Raw genomic sequence first — 23,873 nt, 5'->3', positions numbered from 1 at the left:
AAATATTTTGAGGGCTTGGTTGGATGAAATTTGGGTCATACGGGGTCAAGTCAGGTCAAGGTGGTTATCCCTGGTCACACTGGGTGAGGCCAGGTCACCTTCGGTCAGGCCAGGTCGTATAGGTCACCACGTCACATTGGATCGGCCTGGGCCACACTTCTACTACTTCTACCTATACCACTACTCCTACCACTACCCCTACCACTACCCCTACCACTACCCCTACCACTACCCCTACCACTACCCCTACCACTCTTTAGTTAACTAAAGATGTTAGTTGACATTCCATTGGCCACACAGCCTCAATCGATGCCGGTGACGTCAGAGTTTAGTGGGGGACGATTTCTGCCTCACAATCCGAGAAGCTTTTGTCGTTTGTAGGATCCTCCAGAGGGCCGCGCCGCTGCGCCCTTGTGGCTGGGCGCTGGCAGCGCCGCTTTGTTTATTTCCCTGACAGAGCGTTTGAGATTCAATTTAGTCCGTCTGCGATACAATCTTTCAATAAGGAAGAATTAACCTATCCGAATCCATTTAGAACCAAACAGTTTCTTGAAAGCAACAGCAGCCCGTCCCATTGACAGGTGGAAGCTCCCAGATGGGAAGAACAGGGCTGTAAAAGCCGCTCTGGAACAGCCGAGCCGACCTGACATGGCGGAAATGAGACAACAAATGGCCTCTCGGATCGCAGCCCGTCCGAAAACGGCACACTCTCTCACTCTTTCTCACCACATCACCTTTTCGACGCCGTTGGAAAATAATCCCAGGTGAAAAGACTGAAGAGTGCATTGACAGCTAAATGACAGCTCGGTAATAGCTCGATGACAGTTCAGAATCCGTTGGTGTCTACCGGCTTCCTCATATATCAATTGATTAGAGCTTCGAGAAAAAAAAAACTTTAGAAGAAAAGACACCGTATATCTGTGCTCGAGAGAATGGAATATATCCCTCACACAAAGTTTTCCACCTTGAGCGAGCGCTCTGAAACAGTGTACACATTTTGACGCGGCGGGAGCGCAGGCGTCTGACAGACATTCCTTATATAGCCGTCAGGACCCGGCTTCGCTCCAATAGTTTCGGGCCCGGATGATTTAGTGTTTCAAGTTGTCCAATACGAGGTGCAGGTAACAGATCACTGACACCGAGAACGCCAGATTTCAAATGGTACCAGCCTGCTCTAAATGGAAAAGTAGTGAGCCCCCTGCTCTAGCGTACAGTAAAATGTCTGGTCCTGTCAACACTGAAGCTTTACTGCTGAAAATTGTGAAGGTGATTAGTCAGATTTGTCTATAGAAGCTTAGCACAATGCGCAAAAATGGGAGCATGTTAAATACAACGTCTTAGCTTATGGACAATTTAAAGAAGAGCAAACCTTTAAATTACGGTGTTTGCTCTTACGGTTATAGCCATACATCAAAGCTAAGCCTCGAAAATAGTTACCTACAAGCTTCGGAAACAGTTAACCAAGACAATTACGAGTACAGCCATACACTTCTATGTATGTAATTGTATAGCGTAGCCATTACCTACATGTAGTGGTCTATACGTTACAAGCTAATGTAGCATTGTCATACTGTAACTTCCAAGGGAAGTTGTCCGTCACCCGGCCACTGAAATCTCACCAACTGAAGCGATGCCACCTTCATTCTTTGATCATCCGCTGCAATAAAATGACTTTTCCTCTCAATTTTATGCAATTATTTGATTCCTAAGCTTTGTTACAATGACATAAAAAAGACTTAAGATCAAATCTTAGTTGAAATTAAAATTAAAGCTTTAAATTAAATTTAGAATAAATATTAGAACATACCTAATGTTAAAGTTTGAACGTTATGGTATCGCGTCATGACTTACGTACCACAATTTATTCCACCAAAAGATTATGATAGCAGCTGCAGGGTGTGATCAGTAATTAGGTATAAAAAAAATTTGCAAACTTTTCAAACATAACGTTTGCTGAGCACAGAACGGAATAACCGCTAAACAAAATTCCACTCGAGACCGCCCCCCCCCCCACATCACCTGACTCGGGTCAGTCTGCACGGCGGATGATAGCACAAACAAACAAACCCAACTGACAAACTGGGGCCGTCTGGACACCACAATCGCTGAATGATGTCCCCCGATATGGTCTGGCACAAGGTCCGCGAAAATACCAGGCCCTTGCAGCGAGGTCAGAGCCGAGCTGCGCGCAGCCACCCGTGAAAGAATATGGCGTCTTCACGGCAGGGAAGAATTGACGTTCGGGAGCAACATCATACTACCGATCTATACGATCGGAGTGCCAGTTAGACTATTTCCGGAGATGAGCAAACTATTGGAAACAATTGAACTTTCTTCCTTTAATTACCTTCTTGAAAGGCTATCAAACTATTCAGCAAGAAATAGACTTTTGAGAACACGGAAACCCTTTCAGGGTGAGCCAATACAGAGTCTCTTAGCGTCGCAGGTAATAGCGCCGGATGAAAGGGCTACCTGAGTGGGCACCACATAGGGAATGTTACGCCTAAGAGACCGCCTGGTGGTTGTATCGACCTCGATCGAGAGGTAATGATGTATGCTAGACGTTCACTACGCTTCAAGGTCTATAAGCTGTCGAAAGGTGCTGAAAGCACTTAGCATGCCTTTTAGCGAGTGAATTGATATCACGGTTGCATAACATAATGGCAAATACAGCGGCAGACGCGGGCCCCATTGGACCAAATTGAGAACAAAACGTTGCATATATGGCACTTCTCGATTTGTAAACTACCTGATGAGGATAAGTTTTCATTTAACTGTTATCGTCATGGGGAACATCACTGAGGTTCATAGGTGTAGGAACAGGGGGGGGGGGCGGTATGGCCCTTCACTTCTAAGCCTTTTTTAAAGTAAAATCTTTATTTTTTGTTTAAATACAAAACTAAGAGTAGGAAATGGTACAGCAAGGTACGATGAGCACAAAACCAGACATGTGCTTGGATCCGGGAAAATGGATCTGAGATCCGATCCCATGGATCCCGATCCGAGATCCATTCAGATCATAGATCCAACCCCTCAATTTTGTCGAGAGATCTACTGGGATCATAGATCTGACCCTTCAATTTTGTCGCTAGATCCACTCGGATCATAGATCTGGCTCCCCAATTTTGTCGTGAGATCCATTGGGATCATAGCTCATAGGTGCTCAAAATGTTAACAACTTTCTTTCATAAGAAGTTATGAATACCAAAGTATGGTTAGTAGAAACAAACAATCTTATACAAAGGCCATATTAGTAAAGGCATCCAGTTACATTAGACAGAATACAAAATAAAGGAGGCTCATGACGGTCACAACTTGAGAGAATTGAGTGACATGAAGATTGTTCACATACCAACAGAAAAGTTTGCATTAACAATTAACATAAAGGTAAGTCAAAGTAATGACTAATGAACAATACATTACTAGGTACCTAGCACATCACAATTCATGTTAGAATCTACATAATAATATTGATAAGACAATCTTGCATTAGACAACCATGAGGCTTTCCAGTTTCCAGCTAACACAATTGATTGATAAACAATAAAAGATGATACTGACACATGTGGCTTGGTTAGGTAAAGGTATTTCAATCTATCCAAAGAAATATTTGATAAAATAAACTGAGATATAAACAAAAGTATAAAAATATGCAACAGCCTGCGCGGAAGCGATGGGAAGCGAAATATCTCAATTGTAATGGCCTTGGATATTTACCGTAAAATGATTATTCAGTATCTAAATAGAACTCGTGACGTCATTTCAAATAACAAATTAGCTAAGCGTTCCACCTTCGAGCATAATGAAAATAAATAAAAAATCGAACTGGAAATTCAAAAGTCTGGAGTTTTTTTTTTAAAGAATGTTCATTTTTTCTGCCTCACATAATTTTACGATACGATTGTTTGTGAATATCATCTTTGCAGCGCTGAATTTAATGACGTAAACGTAAGCTGAAACGGTATTACATGGCCGCGCCTTGCATCTTTATTTTATTCACTTTTCAAAAGAATCACAATATCTTACGTCATTAGTTTGAAGGGCCTATTACGGGGAATCTTTTGGAATCATTACGGTTTTAGTCAAATCAAGATTTTTCATTGGTCAAACGATAATGACGTAATAAAACTATATTACCAAAACGTGAGCTGTGATTTCGTTTGTCTTTTTTTGGGAGGCTCTCTCAATCAACGAAAGCACAGCATGGCACCACACGTGGCACGATGCCAAAAGTAGGTACCTAATCTGAAGAAGTTGATGCCATTTTTGAACTTGTAATTTTATTAGGAAAGTATTAGAGGTTGGTTGCTATTCTTACTAAATCGAAATTGTGTTGCACATACTAATAGCTCATACGAACATTCTGGATTGGGATTTCATACCTGGCAGAAGTGGATTGCTGGATTATTTTTAACAAAACTGACCTATTTGGCTTCCAGGTTTGATTTCCTAGCATCTGTCCATAGGCGGCGGAACAGGGGGGGGGGGGGGGTGGCACCAGGGTACAGTGCTCCCATAGATTTTGGCATTTTAACATTAGCCCTACTGGCGTTGCATGGAAAGAAAGAATGGGACCAAAATGAAAATCTGCAGTGCCCCGCTGCCACTGCATCTGTCTGTACTGTTTGTTCATTGAATTAAAGTGGCTGTAGCTTGTTGATAAGATTGTCATCAGTGCTGTCATGAAAAAGTTACAATTGGTCACAAAAAGTAGCAATGTGCATGTTCTTGGTTTATTTTAAATGTAGTACAAATGTTGTTGATTTAAATTCAAATTTAATGATGATACCTAATGATTACAACTGGTCTTAACCATGTCCACAAGTGACAATTCTCAATTGTATTGCACTGTAAGGTGTACAATTATGTAGGTTAAGGGTTTCATTGGCTACATGTTGTCGTGAGATCCATACAGATCATAGGTCCTCCACAAATTTTTGCCCGCTGGATCCACAGAGATCATAGATCCGACCCCTAAATTTTGTCGAGAGATCCATTCGGATCATAGATCCAACCCCTGAATTTTGTCGAGAGATCCACTCGGATCATAGATCCAATCCCTCTATTTTGTCGAGAGATCCACTGAGATCATAGATCCAGCTCTCGGATCCATGCACATGTCTGCACAAAACTGTAAATAATTCTTTTATAGGGATATTGAGGCTCCCACAAAGTGACAAGTTTCGCTGCCCCCCCCCCCCCACACTTTTGGTGAGGTTCCTACGCCCATGATGAGGTCCATAAACTAAGTAAAATAACACGATTAAGCGGGACTGTCTGAAAAAGATGACAACAATAACGTCAAAGGTATAGCTAGATGCAAATGAGTATTGAGTACAACTTACAGATACCAGAATGAGCACAGATATTCAGCATCCAAGTGAGAATACTGCTTACCTGCAAATGGTTCGAAGGTAATGAGAGCGAGGCCATCAGAGGTTGCTGCTTCAAACGAGCAGGAAGTGGAGACTTGTCCTCGCATTGGTGACGCACTCATTGGTGAGATGCTCATCGCGCTTTTAAGTAGGCCGATGGTTCACTTTAAGCAAATAGTTTTAAGTTTAACTGTTGAAGTTTTAACAGCAAACGCACAATTATATAGCACATACAGTACTATAACTGTGTCGTCCTATCTTACGTGGCTCACTACAGATTGCACACGGGAGCCCCAAGATATTATCACAGCTAACTGATCATCATAACTGACGCGTCGTATTCCCGGTCATTGAACCTTGGAACACCTGAACAGTGGCCAATTAAGTGGGTCGCACGAGTGTCAATGACCTCACCTGCGAATGATCAAAGCTGACAAGAGCCAACACTCGTGCACACATCAGTTTGGATCCGCGACTGGAACAAATACGGCCACAAATAGCAGCAAGCTCCGCTTTCTGAGCAGGCTCAAATGGGGTTGGGAACTCGATTTTTTAAGAATGTATAGAAATGATCAAACTATTTTCGCAGAATTTATGGTGCATACAATTTCCTCATAAAATCATTATGCTGAGAGAAATGGGGGAAGACAGATAGAAAACATGTTTTTTAAAGTTCTTGAAAAAGACGCTCTTGATGCTGTTACGTCACATGTCACCTTCTGCGGTTGACAAATAACGGCGCATCTGGCGCACCACCGATTACATGTTATTTCTATGTGTGAAAGAGGTTGTTTGTTTCACTCTGCCATTCGCGCTGTTTTTAGCTTTAAATTATGCTAAAGCATTCACGAATGAAGGGTTCAGTGTCAAAAATTGATGCGTCTGCCGTGTACTGTTCCCATTTAACATTGAGCGCGTGGTAAACATTTTGTGAACCTCGAATTTTCAAATGAAAAACATGATGAATCGGAAGATGCTGAAGGGCAAAAGCCTTTCCAATACGCATTTGGCCTAATTTACAATTAAAATTTTAACATTTCTCTAATCTTATTATTAATTTCTTTGTTCTTTTTCATAAAAATAACTTAAGGCGTTGAGAACCGAGGTAATTTCTATCTACCGTGCCTTAACTTACCAGCAACAGCAATCTATCTACGCCCTACGGTGGCAAGGGAGACTGTGAAAGAAGCGTAAGATGGATTCTAAACAATTATTTTGTGATATACTGAAGGGCAAAGTGCAGAGAAAAGCATACAAGTCCTGTTTTGTGCCAGGCTGTTGCAGTAGCACTTATGAAACTCCGAAAACGATCTTCGTTCATGTCCCGAACAACATTACCCTGAGGAGATGATCGTCTGCAATAGGAAGAAGAGCTGATGCAAGTACTTTGAAATCCACTATCAAGTCGGTGATATTGTTGTAATGATCACTGTGAAGTGTGAGGTGAGATATTTTGTGCAAGGGCTGAGTGTAATGCCCAGGAGATGACCTCCATTCGCCCCCTGACCGATCAGTACCACAATACATGTTATGCTGGCATCGAATGTGTGTAACGTCGGTTTTCGAACAGAAGTTAGAACTGTAACGGCATAGTGCTTGCTGGTCTCATCGTAAGTATTGTAACAGTATTGTAAGCATTGTCAATATTGTAAGTATTGTGAGCATTGATGTATGGTAGATATCACCTCACATGAGCTCGCCCTCAGATAACCCTCTCCGGTGTCCCTGTCAGTAAATGGCACCTGGATCATTACAGATAAGATAATTTGTCATAATTCTTAAAGAATTGGGTGGTTTTGACTAGTTTACTCGAAGCAGGTCGCATTTCAATACTTTTCCATAGGCTTGCAATTTAAAGGTCACGACTCTGACCTAACCTCAGGTCACAGATAAAAAAATCTGAGATATACAAACGACACATACTGCAGGTACTGTTTTGAAGACTTGATGAGAGGAAATAACTTCGTGAAAAACTAAAGCTCTGACGTGATTGCAAACTTTTCTGAGGTGGGGTCAACAAATACGCTCTGGTTACCTGACCTGACCTGACCCGGCATTTTTTTTTTTTTGCTGAGATGTGCGCGATGAGCATTTAGGAAAAGTCACCAGATATGAGCTGAATGTCTCGCGGCGTTTGACAATTGTACAAAAAAATCCTGAAAGGTCTCCCCCGTCCGAAATATAGGGTTAATGTGTAGGTATATGAAGAGTTGCAGATGCCAAACATACCTAGATCTAAGACTGCAGTTCCCAGCGCCGCTGCAACGTCTTTAAAACAAACATACATACATATAACATACAAACATGTTTATTTGCATCTGTTTTGGATAATAGCAACTCATGGCGCCATCACCCGCGATAACTGTTAGGATTTGAGATATATTTTTAGTTAGGCCATTAATTTGGCTGTAATGTTTATTAATATTAGTTGGGCGGAGTTTGGTAGTTTTTGATTTAACTTGTGGTATGTTGTGCTGATTGCGGGTTGTTCAAACCTTTCAAATGTAAGGACCTTATTGAACTCAACCCTACCCCTACACTACCCTACATACGACTGGACGCTTTCCAAGCCCACAAGCATCACGACGCCGAGATGGAATGTAGCCGGGAAATCACCCTCGCTATCTGCTCTAGAGCTAATCGGTGTGGGGCGGCGTGTGGGGCGCCGCTTAGCCTATGGGGGTGCACTTTGACTTGATGGGGATGCACTTCTAGTGGATGGGGGACGGGGGTGCACATACACCCCTTTCATATGGAAAGTTACTTCCCTGATTACAGCTCCCCGTATTGCACCTAATCAGGGAACGGCCAGCGAACGAAGGAACTATTTCTGGATGACAGGCGAATAGCCGCTCACGCAAGGAGCGGAGCTCGGCCCCGTCCAAAGTGGCCAACAAAGCAGAGACAGAGGCAGCATCACATCTTCCATCAAAGAACTGGTTTCTGGCTTGGAAGATGAGCTCCATCTTTGCATCCGAGTCGGTGCTGTCAGGAATCAGCTGGTCTAATGGAGTGAGACGACTAGCCATCGTATCAGAACTGCCTGGTCCTCGTAGCATTTGCACCGATTCTTCTCGATCGGTCTCTGAATTCTGTCCCTCCTGCGTATTACTTGAGGCATTGCTAGCTATGTAGCTAAGTCTTTGGCACAGTTTCATTATCCATGCTTTGCAAACAGTGCCATAACAACACAGTTAATTAATCACCAAGCTTCTTTGCAAGTTCCAATACAGTTGAGTCGCACGCGATTTGAGTGCAAAAATCAAGAGAAGTGCCAACTTGTTCCCGTAAAATATTTTGAATATTGACCTAAAAAATGAGTAATTTCCAGATAAAATAACAGCGAAATCAGTTTTCGCTTGCCAATAAAACTCACAGATATTGAAGCTCCACTATTAAAAAAACATTTTAGTATATGCTATGCTTGATAAAATTTCTTAGCCACGCAATACCAGCGCAAAATAAGGAGACACTGAAAACACGACCAATCACTTCGATTTACGATAGGTAAATACATAGAAAATATATGTCTCAACTGCGCCAAATATACAGACAGTTACATACCTACATGTGACGTCATGATTAGCCCGACCAATCAGAAGCAAGTTGTTTTCAGTCACAAATAATCAATTTCTGAGCTAACTAGGCATTTTTTTAACAAAATGATTTTAAATTAAATCATGAAAAATTCTCAGCTTTCTTATTTTACCAAAACATACAAAGTGTGGAGATAGGTCCCAACCCTATTATAGTGCAAACTCCCAAGTCCATGGAGTGCAGCGTCCAACGATGAGTGCTAAGTCGGTCAATTCTTCCAAACCACGAGCACGATATGAATAATAATGCAGTTGATAGAAATGTTACCGTTCAAATATTTGCAATCATCCATCGTTCGCAAATCACGTCATCAGTAAGAAATAAGAATGCTTGAGATGCAGTTCCCGCGCCGGTACACAGACTCCCTCCCTCCCCCTCCCCACGGCACGGCCCGTCCCGGCTAGGCTGGTGACGTCATGAGCTGTCAGCCGCGGCACATGTGGCAGGGCCCGTCACCGGCCTCCTGTGAGCGTCCTCGGGCCGCGCGCCGCCGAGCTCCTCCTCCGCCGCCCTCGGCACTTTCTCACGGCCGCCTCGAGAGCAGCGCTGGATGACGTATGGCACCTCGGGAGAGCGCCGATGAGTGGCAAGCTCAGCTGGTGTTTGGAACTTGTAATTACCGCGGAATTAGCGAGTGGGCCGCGGCGGCGCCCGTCGTCAGGCGCACGGACCCGTCTCCCACGCCTGAGAGCCGTCGACCAATGTACTCGTATGTCGTCCGGGAAAAGTGACCAGAGGTGAGTGGTGAGAAGTAAATGCTGCAGGTGCACCTGCGCCCCTCCAGGTCAGACCAGCTCGCCGTCACTTCATGCGCATGCCCCAAGGCCCATGCCCCCAGTCGTGATGAATCCTCACACAAAAACGGCATTGCGGCACATCAGGGAAAGACCTCCATAGAGAAATTTCTCTTCTCAACGAGCCGAATCCCCATTTGGGTGAGTTTGGGTTTCAGCGAGTCCACTGAATGACGACTGTTCACAAAGGGGCGAACTCACTAGGGGCCGCGGGGAGGCGCCGGCTCATCCATATGAATCACACAGTGCCTTCGTTAGGCAGGTTTTTAGCGGTCGCGCCGCCGTGACCTGGTAAGGTGGGCTGCGGGCCGCGCTGGAGGGGAGCCGCGGCCGTGGGAGGGCCGCACGGGCGCTGTGACGACCGGCGGCCCGGCGCGCCGCGGCGGTGAGCGCCGGGGGGGGGGGGGGGAGGAGAAGGGACGGTCCGCCGGCGCGGCGGTCGGACATCCAGTCAAGGTGAGCGGCGCCATCTTCGCCAGTCGGGGAGGGGAGCGGGCAGCGGCGGACACCGGCCGAGTCAGGGCGGTGCGCCGTGCGGGCGGTCCCACCGCCGCTCCGGCCGGCACACCGGCACGGCGGGGGACGGGCGCACTGCCTCGGCAAAATGTCCGCCGGCCGCGTCCACGCTGCCGCCGCCTGCTGACTCATGTTTTATACATGCCCCGGCCGCGCGGTGGCCTGACGAGCTCTGACATCAGCGTGCCGCTGGCTGACGTCGCCGGCGCTGATGTTGCTGATGTGGCTGACGCGGAGGTGAGCGGAGAGCTAGGTGCTGAGGTGAGGTGGGCGGCTGCAGGCTGCGGCCGCTGACGGGAGGCGTTGAGACACGCCTGCTGGTCCAGGAGGTCACAGGGCCAACGGTGGGAAGGACCAACGGGTGCGGTACCTGGCGCCAAGTGAACACGTAATGACTGATCCATGACAACAGCTGCGCCAGCAGAGCAGACAGAGTTAGATCAGCAGGGGATTCCACCGAGGGTGAGCCCGGAGCAGACAGAGTTAGATCAGCAGGGGATTCCACCGAGGGTGACTCCCGGCGAGCCCGCGGCCCCGTGAGGTCAGCCGGAGCGGCGTCCTCTCGGCAGGATATGACAGCCCGACGCAGGCCCGGCGCTGCGGCGGTACAGAGCAGGAAGCGGTTCATTCGGCCCAGTTTAGGAGCGGCGTGCCGCGCCGGCCGGGCTGACCGCAGCTGGGCTCGCCGCGGCAGTAAACCGCTCCGGCTCCGCCTGGTTCCCGTCACCGCCGCAGGAGGGGGCGTCGGTCGCCGGTCCCATCCTGTAGTCCAGAGATGGTGACAGGACGCTCACGGCGGCCCGCAGTGGTCGCAGAGGCGGCTCCAGAGGGCGACTTTGAGGGCATGACGCTGGACATGGAGCCCGCAACATCGCACTGGAAAATATACGTTGCATTGACCAGAGCCAGGGTGCAGATTTCAGGGGCCATCTGCCCGAGAGGTTCAGCGCTCGGTAATCGTCAGTGTACCCAGGGGATCCATAAGGTTGGTCGTTTTGCAATGTTTCGCAATGTGTCGCAATGTCTAGGTAAGTCTACGTGCTTAGCTCGTAGTCAAAAATTGGTCTCAAACTCAGGCTGCGACCGGTGAGGTTCTATTTTTGCAGGCTGACAGGTTTGCACGGTTTTACTTTTTCATAAGCAGATGCATCAAACTGAGATTGAAGGTTCAGACTCCCATAAATACGCCGACGAGGCCCAAACATTGAGAGAGTCAGGTAAACCATCAGCCATCCAACCAACTGACCCGGTGAGTCGTATCATCAGACCTGTCTGCAGACTAAAAAAACATGTTGCCGATCATTGGCTCAGCTTTAGCTTTTGGATAAGGAGCTTGCAAAAATAAGCTGAAAAAGTGCAGACTTCCATAATGGGAGGGCAGTACCATCCTACTAGCATTTACCTTGAACGATATCATAAACATCATGTCCAAACGGTGACCGGGTTCAGACCTTGCACCCAGCCTCCGGAGCCCCTCTATCCCCGCCGCTCCCTATCCGCCATCAGTCTGACCTGTTCGACCGGAGAGCGCCGCCCCCCCCCCACCCCCGCCCCCACCCCCGCCGGGGATGAGGCAGCTTCCTTCCGGTCCGACGGAGGATCGGCAAAAACGTCTCCACGTCCAGCGTGGGCGAGCCGTGCCGCGCGCCCTGTCCGATTTGTTACCTTCGACTCGACACGTTCAATCTGCATATCGAGGTGAATTAATCATGAAATAAATGGTGCCGATCCGGCGGCGCGCTGGGCCATTACGGTAGATACACCTTGGCCGCTGGCAGTGTGCCCATATCAATAGCGCTGGCCGGTGGCGGACGACCTGGCGAGCGCCGAGCGCCGGAAGGAGGGAGACGCCGGCACGGGGGGAGGACGGCCACGGATAGGGAGAGGAGAGAGATAGAGAGCAGAGGGGAGGGAGGCGCAGTAGGTACGGGAAGGAAGACGGGACAGGACGGGAAGGAAGACGGGACAGGACGGGAGAGCGAGCGAGCGACAGGGCGACGCGGAATCGAGAGAAGGAAAGAACCAAGCGAGGAAATTGAGAACGAAGAGCGGACTACGGTGGGAAGGCAATGGGGGATGAGTCACAATGGGGATGAGTCACTGATGAGTCACTGAGTACTCAGTGACTTAGGGCCGGACAAAATACAGAGCCATGCTCGAGGCATCCTTGATGCAGTTCACCGCCACAGCGAGAAAAATTCTCACTTGGTGACACAGCACAAAATAAGAGAATCACGATAAACCAGCCTCAGTCGGGACCTCCAAAACAAGCGTGTCCCGCCCTCTTTTTCGCCCTCCCCGAAGGTGCGCGGGGTGAAAAATGATTCTCTGACAGGTAGAAATATGCAGCGTCGACATTCCCCAGCGTCGGGTGCTGGCAGCTAGCTGGCCCATTCCGCCGGAGGGGGGGGGGGGGGGGTAACACTGGCCGGTCAGGTGTTGTTCGCGTACCTGGCCCCGACACAGGTCAGCTGCATCGTAGGAACGGTGCCAGCATCAACAACACACCAGGCTCAGGGTTCCCTCGATCCGATGCAACCGGTTACGCGCAAGGGATTACGGGAAAGTCCCCTGCATTGCAGAGGCTCAGGAGGAGTCACCAGAGGAAACACCTTACACCGCTTCACTTTAGGTGATGAAAAGTCATCAGTAGATTTTTTATGGAAACGATATTGATGAGTGTTTGATAAGAATAACATATGAATTTGGCATGCCAAAAGTTGTACCTCTTTCGTTTGATTATCATATCACTACATAAACGTAAAAATTCAAAGCCACATTGATCGTCTAACAAGCAAAACACATCATGAGTACCTACACAGAGACAAGCCACTACGCCCGAGCCCTTGGCTCCACCCGTGACACCGTCGGCATTCAGCCCCAAAGCCGCTCCTTTAGGCAGTCGGGTCCAATAAAACGGTCCCAATGACAGCCGCCAGTCGGTCGCATCTACCTTGAGTTAGCAGATCCTATCATCAAAGGACGTCGTCACTGGGCTCAGGTTTGCAGTCAGCGCCGGCCGCCAGGTCTATTGAGCGACTTCGGACCGACTCAGCACGCCAGTGGATCACATTTCTGTGCCTCCTTCCACACCGGGCCGCCCAGGAACGCAGCTGAAAAAGTTCCGCCGCACCCGGCGCTGAATGTGCGCTCAGATGCGGCCGGGCGCGGCGCGCTGTCCAAAGTTGTCCTGACAAAAAGTTGCGCCTTCAAATTTATCTTCGCACGCGTCACATAAGCCGGTATATCGCGAGTGAGGGCGGCCGCACACAAGTTGACGCGGCGGCGCCGATTTCGGCAAGTTTCCCGGTACAATCGGCCTCGATCGAGCGCATTCCTCGCGCAAATGACGTCATTCCCAGTCGGCGTGCGTCCCGGGAGCTACCTGTAATCCCCCCATTTTCCATATCATCACCGCGCGCCCTCATATGGAGATGCCACCGGCGCCGGCGCGCTCTTTATTAGCGCGCTCTTTGGTATACCTGCAAGTCATCAAGACGGCAGCCATTGTCTGATGAACGGCAGGACTCCTGTCAGGCCATATTGGCGGGAGCGAGAGGGCAGATTTGGTCGCTTTCTCCCTACCTCTGCCTATGGGAAAAGAGAAGATGACAAAATGGAGAAACAGCTGGGGGTGGTTATCGAAAATCAGAAGGCGTTTTTTCTTAGAAACAGGTATTCGATAAATTGTTGCACGAAGTAAGCTAACTCCTTAGTCCTTTGCGCGCATGGGAGTATGTTTAGGTAGGTAATGGATCAATCTTACCGAAGAAGTGAAACATTCCACGGCCCGTGGAATGTTTCACCTCTCCAACATTCCCATTTCGGAAATGGGATGCTGTTTTTTGAATGGTATGTCCCATCCCATATCTTCATACAAACGTTTTGATAATCTGACAAAGCTTCAACATATCGATCAGCGTATAAACATAGAACGAGACAAACTTAGAAAGAGATACGAGTCCAGCTTTAAAACGTGCCGAAAATGATAAAACGCCTCCACACACCGGGCAGCGAACCCGGCGGGACAGAGCACTAGATAAATTTATTCCCGCTGCATTTATTCCCTGCTGATAAACACCAGTCCACCATATTTACATAAAAAGCTCGTCTGCCGGGTGCGTGTTACTCGTGGCCATTGTGCCGAGCCGACGCACCTGGACCCGGCGCCGCTCTGTGCCCCGGGGCGGTCGGACCTCCCACCAGGCGGCCGGGCCGGCCCCTCCCGTCGGCGGCCCAGCCCCCTCCCCTCCCGGGAGCTGCAGCTGCATAGCGAGCCAATCCTGCACCAGCTCCGAAAACACCGCGGAAACAGGCGCTACCTGCGCCGGGCCGGCAATAAAATTACCCGTGCCGCTCGTGAACCGCATCTCTATCATCGTCGGCGTCGACGCGCCGGCCGGTTCGGGCCCGTCGCGGCCGACGGCGCCGCGAGAGCGGGCTGTTGTTTTGATCCGCCGCCGACCTGCGCGCCGCCGGCCCCGATCAAATCGCCCCCGGCTATCGCTGGGTAATAGCCCTCGGCTATCAGAGGCCGGGAGTCGGCGCACCTTCTGAGGGGCGGCGCCGGGCCCGGTGGCGTGGTGAGTGCTGCTCGTGCCCCTAATCAGGGAGCCTGTAGGTATGACGGTGACCGCAGCGGGCGGGTGGAGGCGGGCAAGCACATACACATTCCTCTCTGCAGGCGGCCACCGCCAGAAACCTGACCTTATAATCTCAACAGGAAGCGGTACCGGCTGGGTATGTAAACGGAGCGGCCACGGAGCGGCGGCGGACGGAGCGGCCAGCCGAGGGCAGCCCGAGCCCCAGCCGGCACTGACCGGCCTGTGTTTGTTTGGAGACAGCGCAGTCACATACCTGCCGACGTGGACAGGGTCCGCGCGGCGGCGGCGGCAGGACAGAACCGCACTGGACAGAGGTGCGGGACTGGGCGGGTCAGTACGGTGGACACTGGACACTGAACAGTCAGTCCTGAGTCTGTTGAATCCAACGCCTGTGGAAAATAACAGAGGGCCAGCCACACCAAAGCAGAATGTAAAAATTAGAAAAAAGAAGGGAGCGATGAGGAAGAAAGACCAAATAAATAGGCATCCAGAAAAGAGATACCGCATGGCACTCGGTTTCTTAGATATCCGCTAGAATCGCCGTTTGAATAAATTTGTCATGTTCGAAGGTTCCTGCCGCTGATGTGCTGCAGGTTCTGCAGCCCGTGCTGGAGCTCTAGCTGCAGCACGGGCCAGGGGCGCGGGAACTACTTTCCGACTGGGGGGGGGGGGGGGCACACCATAATAGAGATCAACCTAGGGTACCCCCAAATCTAGTTTTCTCACCGGTTTTAGGCCACTTGTTTTTCATCCCTCGGCTTTTTCAACAAAAAAGAAAACATTTGCAAAAAAAGTGTGGTATTCCGTCTCAAAGCTGTGGGGGCACCGCCCCCACGGCCCCAGAGTTGGGGGGCAAGCTGCCCCCACTGCCCCCCGGCTCCCGCGCCTATGGCACGGGCTGTCCTGGCGTTATTTTGGCTGGGCCACTAGGGTACAGCTATCCGCTAACGCTGCAGTAGCTGCTGACGCCGTCGCCACTGTCATCGCTGAACGGGCTTACAGACCGAGCAGAGCTGTGCGTGAACCACCCCATTGAGTGCCACGGGCGGTGCCGGGGAGCCCCCTCCCTGGGCGCTGAGCGATGCGTGACTACTTCACTGCCGGCGGCACGGTCGCCGCCGGGGCGCTTTGATTTCCGCAGCATTTGCCTCCCACCATCACGTTCCAGCCATCTTTCTGACTGTGAAAGGTGAATTCGGGGCGGACCCAATTTGGGGTGTTTGATTTATATTTCCCGGGGGTTATTTTTAGTGGCGCTGGCCCCCATTCTACCTAGCCTCCCGCGGGAGGGCGGTCTGTCCCAGAAATAATGAGCCCGCTTCAACCCTATTACAGGCCGGCGGCGACAAAGGGCGCGGCTGCGGCTGCGGAGTCGGCGCTGGCCAGGCCACTCACCGCCCTGCGCGGCCAGGCCCGCAGGTAGCAGCGGCTCGACACTGTCGCAGGGGCGTCCCGCACACCAACAAAGACGACCCACGGCGCCCTGGGAGCGGCACAGCCAGACAGCCCACCGAGCGCGTCCTCCACCTGCCCCGTCCCACCCCGCACCGCCCTGAAACACAATCCTCAACAACCGCTTTTGATGGTCCATGCGACAACAGAGAATGCGAGCCATTCAGAAGTGCGGCGTCCATTGTGCACTACGAGTAATCATTTGAGTTGACGTCAAATTCAATCCACACCGCGCCGCGACCATGGGCGCAGTGAGCCGTACAATTACCTCGGCGTTCAATCGCATGAGCTCACCTTGTCCGAGTAAAATGGAGAGAACGGACGGCCGAGGATCACGCGGCAACCGGAGCCAATCCAATACAGTCCGTCTCACCGCCCGACAGCGCTATTTGGGGCCGGCCGTTCTGGGCAGGGCTTCGGCGACTCACTCGCAGATGGACGGACTGGTGCTTGGGAACAAATGTCGATCCACGCCCACAATCTGTTCTCACTGACCGTGCGAGTTCAGGCCGTCATCAATGCTGCATGCGGGATATCAAACCAGGGCTCAGGTTCACGTACAGGCGAACGTGTCGCCTGGTAGCCCGCCACTCGGGCTCAGATGCTTTCAGACAAGTGGCGTGGGCGAATGACACAAACTCCTCATTTTCATGCTTAAAAAAGACCTTCCAACAAGCCTAAGGTAATTTTCAACCGGCGCTATTTCGGGCCTGGTCTGAGACGGTTTTTTTTCTGGAACAGTCAGCTGACTGAAGGTGCCGGCTCAGGTCGTCTCCACTACGCACGGGACACAGGAAACTGACGGTGGCGATAGAGCCACCAAGACGGGGAGGGGGACAGGACACCGGGGCGCCGCCCGGAAGTGGCGGCCCGGCGGTATCGGGCGGACAGCGGACAGCGGACAGCCCGGGTACCAGCCCGGCGGTCGCGCCGCACCACCTGCGTCCGTCGGATGGTGATGCAGGACGCCGCTGACGGCAGGGCTGACAGTGCCGCCGCCGGGCCGGGGCTCCCTGCTCAGTACGTAGTAGGTAGGTACTGTCGTCAACAACTCCCGCACTGTTGCTGGCTATTTGGTGCATTTTTAGGCCTATCGCGGGAAATAGCAATGCTCGCAATTATACCCATATACCTAACTAACAAGAACTATGCATATGAGCATGATTTCATTCGCGGTCAAATTTTCACGACATAAAATCATCAAATGAAAAATAAGACAGAACAAGAATAAAGAGGTCTTGACCAACTTTGCAGCACAAATGAGCCAGGGACTGCAGAACGAAAGGGCTTCCAAGACGGCACAGGTGCACTAAAAGGCACAAGGGTGCATCCTTGTGTTTTGATTCAGCAATGGACTTGGCTTGAGTCAGCTACTTTTCGTTTTTATGAAGGTGAAACCGTGCATATGAGACATTAGCGAGACGACCAGTGTGATAAAGCTAGGATTGGTAGGTGGAAGGGATGAGGGATGAGTTTAGGCACACAGGCGGTGTTGACAAATGGCAGGAGTGGTTTTGGCGGTAGATTTGACTGTTGTAACTGCATGACTGTGAATGTAAAGGTGACAGTAACGGTGACTGTGACGGTGCCGGTGTCCCGCGCTGCTGTCTGAGTCTGGACAGCGTCGCCTCCCGTGCAGCCGCAGAACCTGACAGGTAAAAACAATCAGCCTCACCGGCCCCTGCGCTGCACCGGGCCGCAGCGACAGGAGAGGGGTGTGCCGGCCGGCACTGGGAGCGCCCACCGACACCTGACGAAACCCGCTGAGCCAACAGTCGTCCGTTGATACGGCCGCATACCTGGCGCCCGACGGCCGTAGCATGACAAGGTGTGTTCTGCATGTCTTCACTGAGTCTTCGCTGCTTAGTGTATACATACGCCGTATGCATCTATCGCTAATCGCTGTGCACAGTTCGCGGCCCATCTTTCCCCTGAAGCGTCAGTTTGGCCGGTCACCAGAGGGCGGGCTCCGAAGCTGCTGTAGCCCCTGAAGCGCTGTCCCTTCCCTATCAGTGACAGTTTGGCCGGTCACAGGCTCAGCTCAGGTCCGGTTGGTCACCCTGGGATGACGTAACACCATTCCTGAGCAGCGCCGCAGCGCCAGGCACGGGATGTTGAGTCACGCAGTCTCAGTCACAGTCACAGTCGTCAGTCAACATGCAGTGAATATATAATAGGTCGTCGCTGTTCCACGTTTATCTAAAACGGTAACTAGGTACATGAGCTGCGGTGAATTCACTATTTGTTTACACTTTTCATTGGAGAACGAATTCATTTTATGCGCATTCATGAGTTTTTTTTCTTCTTTTCTTTTTTGACTGGCAGGCAGGCCGTTTTGACCAGTTTTCAGCACATACCGCGCAAAACAGGCCAGGTGACAAATTTCACCATCATCCCTGGCCTGTCCCTGACCTGATAACCACAGCCATTTACTTCTAGCAATGAGCGCCACTGGAGCCGTCTGCTCCTCGCCATGGAGGGGCACGCCGCACATGCCGCCCAGACCTCAGTCCAGCCCGCGCGCTATTATTCTGTGCGCGACCGCAGCAACGCTCACCCATCCCGCACTCCGGTCACATGACGGTCACGTGACCAAAATTATAACTCATGTATAACGGTCACATGAACGCGGGTCATATCAGCAAGAGCTTGTAGCTTCGTATGTCGAATCTTCTCAGCTGGTGTACATACTTTTTGATGTCTATGTAAACGGTTTATCGAGACAAGATGATAGTTTCACGCAGTGCGAGCCCTTCATGATCTGTGGTTGTTGATAAGCAATGGCTTTAAAGAAATGTTGCGATGAAAAATTGAACAGATAGCTATTACCAGATGAACAGATACCCTTTTACCCTTTACCTATTACCCTTTCCGCCGATGCCTTAAAAATCAAATGAATGTCAGTAGCCACCCTAGGAACGTCTTGACCTCTAAATTCATCAAAGTGAGTTTTTAACTTTTATAGTTACTTAAGTCACGACGAATTAAAACAACTTCACGATAATCAAAGCTTTCCAGGCCATTATCTGAGCAGTGAATGTTTAAATCTACCTGACCTTTTGTGTTTAAGCTGCAGGAATGCATAAGTTCACTGTGCATCTTTCGCCCTTCTCAGATCCCACCATCGCGGTCTGAATCTCGGACTTTGTCGTCGCCGGTCAGGACGGAGGGGGAGGGGACACCACGGGGGTGGACAGAGCACGAAGAGCGGCGAGGGAGGGAGGGAGGGAGGGAGAGAGCCGCGGGGGAGGCACCTCTGGCCGGTGACTCGGCGCGCACGGTCATGTGACAGCCTGAGAGGATCCAGACGGACGCCTGTACTCCGCCGACCAAGGTAATTATAAACAAAGGTCGGCTTTATTACGGCGCGGCGCCGGTGAGCGCGCCACGCCGGACGACCTGGGGCTCGGCGGACCTGAGGCATGTGGTGGGCGGACCTGGGGCTCGACCTGTGGGGCTCAGTGGACCTCGGACTCTGCGGACCTGGGGCTCGGCCTGTGGGGATCTGCGGACCTGGGGCTCTGTGGATATGAGCATCTGCAAACCTAAAAAGAAAGAAAGGTCTGAGAAGAAAGAAAGGTATTTCCTTTCTAAGAAGAAAGGACATTGGGGTGTGCGAGCCTGTGGTGGAAGGAGCTACGGATGTCAACCAAAGGCATGGTGAACCTATGGCCAGAAGGAAAAATAAATGATTTGTCGAGCAGGGATGAATAAAAAATTATAAATATAACTACCTCAATGATATATAAATAAGTGATCTTGCGATAATGTGACCTCAGCACCAGGGATGCGGAGCCGGAGCCGGAGCCGGAGCCGGAGCCGCCGGAGCCGGCATATTTTGCCCGGAGCCGGAGCCGGAGCCGGAGCCGTGAAACAATATAGCCCGGAGCCGGAGCCGGAGCCGGAGCCGTCAAAAAGGGGGCGACTCCGGCTCCTTTTCTTAACCCTCGCCCCGTTGGGGGGGGGGGCATTTTGCCCCCCCCCCCTGTGGTTTTTCCTAAATAGCAAGAAGCGCCGCCAAATTTTCAGTACCTTCCCGGGCATCAATTTGACACCTTCACACCAAATTTCAAGTCTTAGGTCACCTTAAGTCAGGAGTTATTGAGGTCAAACTGAGGTCATGTTCGAGCAAAAATGAGCAAAAAACATGCAATCTTGAAACGCTCACCAAATCTACAGTTATCAAGCAATTTCAAAGTTCTTCATATGGTCTAGTAGACAAAAAGCGGTGCTATAAAACTGCTATCTCGGATTTTCAAAATTTTGGGTTTTTGACCCCAAAAAATTTAAAAAAATGGATTTTTTTAGAAAAACAAAAAAAAAAATCCAAAATTTTTCCGAATTTCGAAAAAAACGGAATATATGTGATAGTCCCTGCGCTCTTCTATATACATACCAAATTTCAGATCGATATCTCGTTTTTTGGCCAAGTTATAGCGAAAAAACTGTTCAAAAATGATGACGTCAAATTTTTGAACTCAATTTTTAGCGATTCTAGACCACGTACGGCAAAACAAAGACCACCATTGAACTCCCCGTGACGAGCTGCATCGATTCAATACCCATTTTATGCAAAAATATTAACTTTGAAATTTGACCTAATTTAACCTGACCTTGACCTGACCTTGACCAAAACGTGACCTAAGCTGGCCCCAAAGGCTGCCTGACCCACATAATCGCATTTGTCATGTAAAATGGACCATAAAACATGTATCTCACGACACTTTCATATTGTGACCCCCCAGTGACCTGACCTCTGTGACCTGACCTGGTATCAGTGACCTCAGATAGCAAAATATGTGTTTGAAGAACATTTCCCCATCGATGATTTTCAATGAAATGCATTTTACTCGATTTTACAACGTAAACGGTGAAAATTGGACCTTTGACCTGACCTGTGACGTCATCGGTTTGACCTAGGTCAATAAAATTGGGTCACAAGGTAGTTCCCTGATAGGGCTATCCAACACCGTTTGCCGCTTGTCGCTAGGTTGCGTGGTTCTCGAGATCTTAGGGGGGAGGGGGGGCAAAATGCCCCCCCCCCCCAACAGGGCGCGTTGCTCGGCAGAGCCCAACGGGGCGCGGGTTAAGAGGAAACAATTATTTACCTAGTTCGGTTTGACAGTACAAGGCGTAAAACAATGTGGTATTCAAAATAGCCTTGTTATACAAATACAGAAGGAACGTGTATCAATCCCATCGCGTTTTTTCTTCCACCCGTATTTAATTGATCGCATAGGGGATATACTGAGTAGAAGCCGGAGCCGGAGCCGCCGGAGCCAGAGCCGCCGGAGCCGGATCATTTTACTCGGAGCCGGAGCCGGAGCCGGAGCCGCCATGACATTTCACCCGGAGCCGGAGCCGGAGCCGGAGCCTATTTTTTTCTCCGGAGCCGGAGCCGGAGCCGTCTGAAATTTCCACGGCTCCGCATCCCTGCCCAGCACAAATGCCTAACAGCAGACAATTTCCTTCCACCGATCTCCGTGACCCCCTGGCGTTTGCCGGTGTCCACGCCAAACGGCTTACACAGGAGAAATGGCCATCTTTGTGCATAACACGGCCAATATTGGTTTATTTAAGTTTAGCTGCCGGTGTGGCGGCGGCCAGCCGGCCGGCGTCAGCGCGGCGTTTTGTGATGAAAAGGAGCGCGGCTTTGTGTTGGTCGCGCCGGTCGCCCCGGGCACTGCTGAAAGGTCAGCACTGCCGTCAGAGAGCACCGGGACCGGCCCAGCCGTCGGCATTCTGTCCAGGCCTCGGGTCGCGCACCTTCCAGACAATCATAGGCATACATGATCCTCTGTCGCAGTGGCATGGGAATCATGCCAAGAAATGAGTGCTGATCATCGGTGAAATCAAAATAAACATTGTTTCAACTCAACGTCGATGATTCTCGTTGACTGGGTGAGGACTGCGATGATTCATTCGTGCTTACCAGGACAGAGGATGCCAGCTTGCTGATCGGTAACGTTTCGCTCCCGACCATCATAGTTTGGCAGGTCCGCTTCTCTTCTCTCCCTCTTCTCTCTCTCTCTCTCTCCCTCCCTCTCTGCCTCCCCCGTCCCTCCACTGACCGCAGCTCCTGCCGCCCTCGGCCCCGTCCAGCACGACCCACTCCGCTGTCGTTATCAGTGGAGCAGCCAGCCTGCATCCGGGCCGTGCGCACTGCCGGGCCGGGCCGCGCCGGAACGCGGTGCACTGCCGGGCCGTGCGCACTGCCGGGCCGGGCCGCGCCGGAACGCTGTGCACTGCCGGGCCGGGCCGCGCCGGAACGTGGTGCACTGCCAGCTCTTCTCAGTGCGGCCACCCTTCAGAAGAGGTACAAACCCAGCAGAAACCGTACAGAAGTCGGCACCGAGCCTGATCTGGCCGCCCGGCACAGAAGGAAGTCCCGACAGTCGCCCCCTGGGCCCTGTCTGCCCCCTCCCCCCTCCCCCACATCGAGGGGTCGACGGCAGAGTGGCGTCACTCGGTAACTCCCCAAATATGATGTTCGCCTCGGCTGGATGACGCCAAGTGGTAGCGATCTGTCTAGGCTCCTCTGGGCAGCCCTCCCATTTAGTATATTACCGATAAGAGGCTTTTAAATGGTAAAGCTGCTGGCAATTTCGCTGAAAAATGGAGGTGTTTTCACTTTCCAATAATCCTGTCCAATCTTTTGGTCATGATGGATCAAACAGGTTCAAACGTCACGGCACCAGCGGCGTATAACACAATTTGGACGAGGACTTCTCAAAAGTGTACACATGCTGCTAGCTATGGGCGATTAAATTTAAGCGAGGAAAAAGATTAAAAAAATGTAAAAGTGGTCTGTTTTTCGACTTAGCAGCTTTCGATTTATTGAAGTATGTTTGAGATGGCAAATTATTTCATGCGCACTGAGTGTGGATTAGGATAAAACGACATTGTTTTATTCCAATCGCTGCCTACTAAATTTAGAATATTCTGCTTTGCCCTTGAAATTGCCATATTAATCTTTCTTTGAACGAAGTGAGTGTATTTCATTGAAACAAATGTAAGTGAAGTAAATAACAACGGCGTTTAAAAAACTTAGAACAGTGTTTTTTAATGGGAATGAAACCAAAACAGAGGTATAGTCTGGCAAACCTAAGAAAGAATGGAGTTAACTCTCGCCCGCACATGGGGGGGGGGGGGGTTGCCACCCCCCCCCCCCCCCCAGGTAGTCTTTCTGCTCTGCACTCCACATTTTTAGAGCTAGAAGGCTGATTTATTTTTTGTTTAGCTGCTCATCTATCCTTCCTTGATGTCCACTGAAAATTTCAAGTTTCTGTGGTTTTTGGTTTCGGAGATATGACCTTGTTTTTCAGGTCATGTCATGACCCAAATGTCCAATTCTCAACATCTTGCGTTGGCTATGGGCCTTGTGAGCTTTTGACACCATAATTTGGGCCTTTTTTGCCAGTCTTACCTCCCACCTATCATGGAACATGTTGTTCGACGATGTACAGATGTCAAGGTCAGGGTCAAGGTCAGCCTAGGTCATCTAAGATAACTGCGTTTTAGGCAAGCTGAATTTA

This window comes from Amphibalanus amphitrite, unplaced genomic scaffold (genome assembly GCF_019059575.1).
Source record: "Amphibalanus amphitrite isolate SeventyFive unplaced genomic scaffold, NRLGWU_Aamphi_draft 000517F_arrow, whole genome shotgun sequence".
Classification (NCBI taxonomy): Eukaryota; Metazoa; Arthropoda; class Thecostraca; order Balanomorpha; family Balanidae; genus Amphibalanus; species Amphibalanus amphitrite.
Note: the sequence above shows the minus strand (reverse complement) of the source record.